We start from the raw sequence: 8,063 nt of genomic DNA on the forward strand, positions 1-8,063 counted from the left end.
AGCTGAGGGGGGCGGTTGGAAAGCCCCCCTTCCTCACATGGCAGCAGGCAGTAAAGAAAACTGATTTTTGGCAAAGTTCTGTCTCTGTAAAAACCTCTGGTTCAGGCTTGAGGCCTAGACAACAGGGCTGGATTAACAATTAGGCCAAGTAAGCACTGGCCTAGGGGCCCCGGACCAGCTTCCCCTCCCATTTCCCCCGTTTTCAGTCCTCCCAGCCAGCGACTGAGCCGCTCTTTGCCTGACTTGCCTGGTGCGGCTGCTGCTGGTGTTGTCGCCAAGTTTGCCTCTCTCTGCCTCTCCCTCGCAGCTTTGTCAAAGGGGCTTTTGAGAAGGTGCCTGCAGGCTGCAGGGAGGGGTTCATGGGCAGTGGGGTGGACGCTCAGACTCGGAGATAATTTGCAAGGGGGCCCCAAGATTTTGACTGCCTAGGGGCCTCCATGGCGTTTAATCCGGCACTGTAGACAATAGGGTTGCCAAGTTCAATTCAAGAAATATCTGGGGACTTTGAGGGTGGAGCCAGGAGACTTTGGGGGTGGAACCAAGATCAAGGCTGTGACAAGCATAATTGAACTCCAAAGGGAGTTCTGGTCATCACATTTAAAGGGACGGCACATCTTTACCGTTTTCGCATGCAGCTTACCTCGCAGTCACAATCCTGTTCCCTCCGCAGCGTCCGGTCGGATTTCCCACTTTCTGCGCCGGACTTACAGGAAATGCTGCGGCTTTTGCGTAGCAAACGTAAACCGCTAAAACCCCTTTTCAATTCCTTCCTTCCATAGAAAATAATGAAGGATAGGGGCACCTTCTTTTGAGGCTCATAAAATTGGATCCCCTGGTCCAATCTTTTTGAAACTTGGGGGTTATTTTGGGGAGAGGCACTAGATGCTATACTGAAAATTTGGTGCCCCTATCCCAAAAAACAGCCCCCCCCAGAGCCCCAAATACCTGCAGATCAATTCTCCATGATTTTCTATGGGAATAAATCTCCCTAGGGAATAATAGAGTTCCCAGCAGATATTTCCCTCCCCTCCCCCCGCTTTCTGACAACCCTGAAGCGGGGGGAGGGCCTCCAAACCGGGGAATCCCCTGCCCCCAACTGGGGATTGGCAACCCTAGTAGACAAGCTTTCCCAGGAAGACGGCTGAAACAAACGGATGTTGTGAGCTTCAAGCGAGATTGCTGGGATCTGCCCCAGTGGTCTCTTCATTGGCCAATACCAGCCACCTGAGATATGGCCTTTTTGCAGCTGGAAAACAGAGGTGGAACAACCCGGACGAGTTTCATTTCTCTCCCACTTGCAAAGCACGTGTCTCTCAGTTGGGTGTCATTTTGTAGAAAAAGAGGTGCCGGAGTTTGTTAACACAACTCATTAGCACAACTCATTTGCATATGCCACACACCCCGACATCACCGGAAGGTGTACTAAATTATATCACCTCCGCATCTATCTGAAAATGCTTTTGAATTAGAATTGTCATAATAAAACCTCACTCCCAGCCAGTGTTCCCTCTAAGCTGAGTTAGCGTGAGCTACCTCAACAGATTTTTAGCCTCCAGCTCACAAATTTTTGTCTTTAGATTATGCATGGGATAGAGAAGGTAGAGAAAGAAGTACTTTTCTCCCTTTCTCACAATACAAGAATTCGTGGGCATTCAATGAAATTGCTGAGCAGTCAGGTTAGACTGATAAAAGGAAGTACTTCTTCACCCAAAGGGTGATTAGCACATGGAATTCACTGCCACAGGAGGTGGTGGCGGCTACAAGCATAGACAGCTTCAAGAGGGGATTGGATAAGCATATGGAGAAGAGGTCCATCAGTGGCTATTAGCCACAGCTTATCGTTGGAACTCTCTGGGGCAGTGATGCTCTGTATTCTGGTGCTTGGGAGGGGCACAGTGGAAGGGCTTCTAACCCCACTGGTGGACTTCTAGATGGCACTTGGTTGTTTGTTTGTTTTTGGCCGCTGTGTGACACAGAGTGTTGGACTGGATGGACCACTGTCCTGATCCAACATGGCTTATGTTCTTCTGTCTGGGGCACTGATTCTCTGTATTCTTGGTGCTTGGGGGGTGGCAACAGGGTGAGGGCTTTTAGTGTCCTGGCTCCACTGATGGAACTCCTGATGGCACCTGGGGTTTTGGGGCACTGTGTGACACAGAGTGTTGGACTGGAAGGGCCATTGGCCTGATCCAACATGCCTTCTCTTATGTTCTTATGTGACACAGAGTGTTGGATTGGATGGGCCATTGGCCTGATCCAACATGGCTTGTCTTACGTTCTTATGTGACACAGAGTGTTGGACTGGATGGGCCATTGGCCTGATCCAACATGGCTTGTCTTACGTTCTTATGTGACACAGAGTGTTGGACTGGATGGGCCATTGGCCTGATCCAACAGGGCTTCTCTTATGTTCTTATGTGACACAGAGTGTTGGACTGGATGGGCCATTGGCCTGATCCAACAGGGCTTCTCTTATGTTCTTATGTGACACAGAGTGTTGGACTGGATGGGCCATTGGCCTGATCCAACATGCCTTCTCTTATGTTCTTATGTGACACAGAGTGTTGGACTGCAAGGGCCATTGGCCTGATACAACAGGGCTTCTCTTATGTTCTTATGTGACACAGAGTGTTGGACTGCAAGGGCCACTGGCCTGATCCAACAGGGCTTCTCTTATGTTCTTATGTGACACAGAGTGTTGGACTGCAAGGGCCATTGGCCTGATCCAACAGGGCTTCTCTTATGTTCTTATGTGACACAGAGTGTTGGACTGCAAGGGCCATTGGCCTGATCCAACAGGGCTTCTCTTATGTTCTTATGTGACACAGAGTGTTGGACTGCAAGGGCCATTGGCCTGATCCAACATGCCTTCTCTTATGTTCTTATGTGACACAGAGTGTTGGACTGCAAGGGCCACTGGCCTGATCCAACAGGGCTTCTCTTATGTTCTTATGTGACACAGAGTGTTGGACTGCAAGGGCCATTGGCCTGATCCAACAGGGCTTCTCTTATGTGACACAGAGTGTTGGACTGGAGGGGCCACTGGCCTGAGCCAACATGGCTTCTCTTATGTTCTTATATTATATATATAATGAAAACAGTTTATTCAGAAAATGTTTCAGCATACATATAAGGACCAAACAGTTTAAGATTAATTACCAACGTAATACAGAGGTGCTAACAGACGTGTTATCAATCTCCTATAGTAGATATCAGGTGCATGCATACAGATTGATGATAAAGATACATGTCATGGTTTGTAACATGCAGTGAGTGAGAGGAATTTGGTAAGTTGTCAGAAAATGCCTTCAGCCACATAGACCACTTGCATATTAAGCTATTTGTCCTAGATGTTCCTTCATATTATGAAGTCCAGTCTACCTTATCAAGGAGAAAGAAGCCCCAAACTTTGCATTAGTTATGCCTAAGCCTTCATTATTTTATGTTCTTCACAGTCTTGTCCTTTTACGAAACATTTTTGCACTTTTTGCACAGATAATCAGATGTGCATCTTGAATTTTTATGGCTGAAAAATGCATGGAATTGTTTTTATTGTATATTCTGGGGGGGGGGGGGGTTAATATTCTGTGTGGTTTTTAACTGTTGTTAGCTGTCCTGAGCCTGTTAGGGGAGGGTGGGATATAAATTTGATAAAATAAAATTGAATAAATCGATTCTATTTTTAACTTGTTGCGGATTCTGGTCTCCAGAAACCTCAAAACCAGAAGCTCACGACCCAGCCACCTACAGGGTAACGTTTTAGTTGTGAGAAATTCAGGCTGCTATCCTAACGGGCAGGGCTGGCTTTCTTGTTAACTCCCCGAGAGGCTAGGAGGCTTGTGTTTTCACTCCTGTGTCATGGGAACAGCCATTTTCTTAGGGGGGGGGGGGGGAGACTGGTATCTGTAGTGTGAGGATCAGTTTTCAGGTTGCCAACTCCGGATAGGGAAATTCCTGGAGGACTGGGGGTGGAGCCTGGGTGTCAGCTATGTGCATTGAAGCTTGTCTTTATTACCCAAAATGTTTATCTAATGCTAACTAACACTCTAGTACCTTGCCTCACTAACCCTGAAACTGTAACGAAATGTGAAAAATAGCTGGGAGAGACAGTCCAGGTGCCAAAGAGCTTTGAAGTGTTAAACATCTAGCTGGTTCTCAGACCGGGCCGGCAAGGCCACAGCGGGGAGGAGAGACAGGCCAGGCCAGGGAGATAACAGATAAGGGAAATGCTCACTGTCAGCGAGACAGCCCAGCTTTTATTATGGGAAGCAATTTAAAACTCCTTGCTTTGATGTGTGTCCATAAATGCTTACGCTTGAACCCCTTTCGTCATTAGTATCAATGACTCTGCGCTGCGCAACATTGTTGTAATCAATAAATGGAAACTTATTTTTAAACTAAAATAAGTCTATTCATTCTTGGAACTTCAGTGCCCCTACGCTGACACTGGGTAGGGCAACGTTTGAGAAGGGGAGGCACCTCTGCAGAGTAAAACGCCCCAGAGCAGGGGTGGGGAACCTCTGTTCCGAGGTCACTTTGTGTGGCCCTCGGAGATTACTAGGCCGAACCGAGTCATGTGGCAGCCACCCTGGGGCCTGGCTGATTGAAGAAGAAGACGACATTGGATTTATATCCCGCACTCCACTCAAGAGTCTCAGAGCGGCTCACAATCTCCTTTATCTTCCTCCCCCACAACAGACACCCTGTGAGGTGAGTGGGGCTGAGAGGGCTCTCACAGCAGCTGCCCTTCCAAGGACAACCTCTGCCAGAGCTATAGCTGACCCAAGGCCATGCTAGCAGCTGCAAGTGGAGGAGTGGGGAATCCAACCCGGTTCTCCCAGATAAGAGAGCTCTGGCTGACCCAAGGCCATTCCAGCAGGTGCAAGTGGAGGAGTGGGGAATCCAACCCGGTTCTCCCAGATAACAGAGCTCCGGCTGACCCAAGGTCATCCCAGCAGCTGCCAGTGGAGGAGTGGGGAATCAAACCCGGTTCTCCCAGATAAGAGAGCTCTGGCTGAGCCAAGGCCATTCCAGCAGGTGTAAGTGGAGGAGTGGAGAATCCAACTCAGTTCTCCCAGATTAGAGAGCTCTGGCTGACCCAAGGCCATTCCAGCAGGTGCAAGTGGAGGAGTAGGGAATCCAACCCAGTTCTCCCAGATAAGAGAGCTCTGGCTGCCCCAAGGCCATTCCAGCAGGTGCAAGTGGAGGAGTGGGGAATCAAACCTGGTTCTCCTAGGTAAGAGAGCTCTGGCTGACCCAAGGCCATTCCAGCAGCTGCAAGTGGAGGAGTGGGGAATCAAACCCGGTTCTCCCAGATAAGATAGCTCTGGCTGACCCAAGGCCATTCCAGCAGGTGCAAGTGGAGGAGTGGGGAATCAAACCCGGTTCTCTCAGATAAGAGAGCTCTGGCTGACCCAAGGCCATTCCAGCAGGTGCAAGTGGAGGAGTGGGGAATCAAACCCGGTTCTCCCAAATAAGAGAGCTCTGCCTGACCCAAGGCCATTCCAGCAGGTGCAAGTGGAGGAGTGGGGAATCAAACCCGGTTCTCCCAGATAAGAGAGCTCTGGCTGACCCAAGACCATCCCAGCAGCTGCAAGTGGGGGAGTGGGGAATCAAACCCGGTTCTCCCAGATAAGATAGCTCTGGCTGACCCAAGGCCATTCCAGCAGGTGCAAGTGGAGGAGTGGGGAATCAAACCCGGTTCTCCCAGATAAGAGAGCTCTGGCTGACCCAAGGCCATTCCAGCAGGTGCAAGTGGAGGAGGGGGGAATCAAACCCGGTTCTCCCAGATAAGAGAGCTATTGCTGACCCAAGGCCATTCTAGCAGCTGCAAGGGGAGGAGTGGGGAATCCAACCCGGTTCTCCCAGATAAGAGAGCTCTGGCTGACCCAAGGCCATTCCAGCAGATGCAAGTGGATGAGTGGGGAATCCAACCCGGTTCTCCCAGATAAGAGAGCTATGGCTGACCCAAGGCCATTCCAGCAGGTGCAAGTGGAGTGGGGAATCCAACCCGGTTCTCCCAGATAAGAGAGCTCTGGCTGACCCAAGGCTATTCCAGCAGGTGTAAGTGGAGGCATGGAGAATCCAACCCAGTTCTCTCAGATAAGAGTCTGCACACTTAACCACTACACCAAACTGGCCAGCCAGAATTGCTGCAGGACCTGGAAGAGTTACTGTCACAGTTCAATTTGCACTTGATTATCTCAGATGGTGTGGCCTAATATGCCAATGAGTGTGTGACCTAATATGCTAATATTAGGGGATGTGGTCTAATATGCTACTGAGTTCCTGCTGGGCTTTTTCTTAAAAAAAAAGCCCTGGACCTAAGCATTTGCCTAGGATGGTGGGCTTGGGGGGGGGGGGGGTGTGCCAGATTTGGCTCTCCCCACATGACTTCAAATAGAAAAACAATTATTTGCAATAATTTTGCTGGCCTGAATCATTCTCCCTCAGCAGAGCACTGTTTTTTAAGTTGATAATTTTTTATGGCCCGCAAATGATGTTATAAATATCCATATGGCCCTTGGCAGAAAAAAGGTTCCCCACCCCTGCCCTAGAGCCTTCTCCAAAACTGACATTTTCTCTAAGGGAAGTGGCCTCGGTCAGTGGGAGATCAGCTGTCATTTCAGGCAGTCTCCAGGTCCTGCCGGGAGGCTTGTAACTCTAAATCCGTCCTGAGTCTCAGCGGGAAAGGTGGACTATAAATCACCAAAATACGATGATTAAACAGTGCAGACTAGGGTTGCCAATCCCCAGGTGGGGGCAGGAGATCCCTGGTTTGGAAGCCCTCCCCCCACTTCTGAGAGCATTCCCCACTCATCTGAGAGCATTTTATCTTATTGCCTCTGCGTGTGGTTTGGGAGCTGCACGGAAGCAGAGAGAAGGGTGCTCCAAAGAGTGACGAGAAGGGCACAAAAGATTTGTGGATGTTCTCTCCCCTCATTGGTGGATCTGTATAATATGGGATGTAAAAGGAAGATACAAATGATCCTAAGGGACCCTTCACATCTGGGCCATTTGCTATTTGAGATCTTACCGTCAGGTAGACGATACAGAGTGTTGAAGGCTAGGACAAACAGATTTAAGGACAGTTTCTATCCAAGTGCTGTGGTTAGGCTAAATGCAGGGTTATGAAGGATTATCTGTTTTAGATATATTTAAATGGTTTAAATGGTTTTAATGATTTTATGTATGTTTATCTGTTTTAGATGTATTTAAATGGTTTTAATGGTTTAAATGGTTTTAGATGTATTTAAATGGTATGAATATGAATATGTGTGTTTGATGTGTTGGTATGTTTTGTGGAAGAGCACCTCATTTTGTTGCTCTCTTTTTGTTGAGAACAATGACAATAAATTTATCTATCTATCTATCTATCTTCAGAGTCATCTGAAAGCAGGGTGGGGGGAAGGAAATCTCTGCTGGAAACTCTATTATTCCCTATGGAATTGATCTGCGGAGCTCTGGGGAAGCTGTTTTTTGAGGGAGATGCACCAGATTTTCAGTATAGCATCCAGTACCTCTCCTCAAAACACCCTCCACGTTTCAAAAGTTTTGGACCAGGGGGTCCAGGTTTATGAGACCCCAAAGAAGGTGCCCCTGTCCTTTTTTGTTTCCAGTGGAGGGAAGGCATTTAAGAGGTGTGCGGTCCCATTAAATGTGATGGCCAGAACTCCCTTTGGCGTTCAGTTATGCTGGTCACATCCTTGCTCCAGGCTCCACCCCCAAAGTCTCCTGGCTCCACCCCCAAAGTCTCCTGGCTCCACCCCCAAAGTCCCAAGATATTTCTTGAATTAGACCTGGCAACCCTAGTGCAGATAATTGTATTAGATCACAACAAAGCCAAGAGGTGGTGAATGAAAGTGGGGAGGGGGGGGGGAGGCGCTGGCTTCCAAGGGTGCAATGGGCAGCCTGCTTGGTTTACTCAGGAGTAAATCCCTCTCAGCTCCACTGCTGGAAATCAGTAGCCTTACACACTTTTTTTAAAAAAATAACAGTTTATTGAGAAAAAAAAAATAAAGCATTACAAGAAATGAAAAAAATACCACAATTTAGAGCAGTAT

This window comes from Heteronotia binoei, chromosome 9 (genome assembly GCF_032191835.1).
Source record: "Heteronotia binoei isolate CCM8104 ecotype False Entrance Well chromosome 9, APGP_CSIRO_Hbin_v1, whole genome shotgun sequence".
Lineage (NCBI taxonomy): Eukaryota > Metazoa > Chordata > Lepidosauria > Squamata > Gekkonidae > Heteronotia > Heteronotia binoei.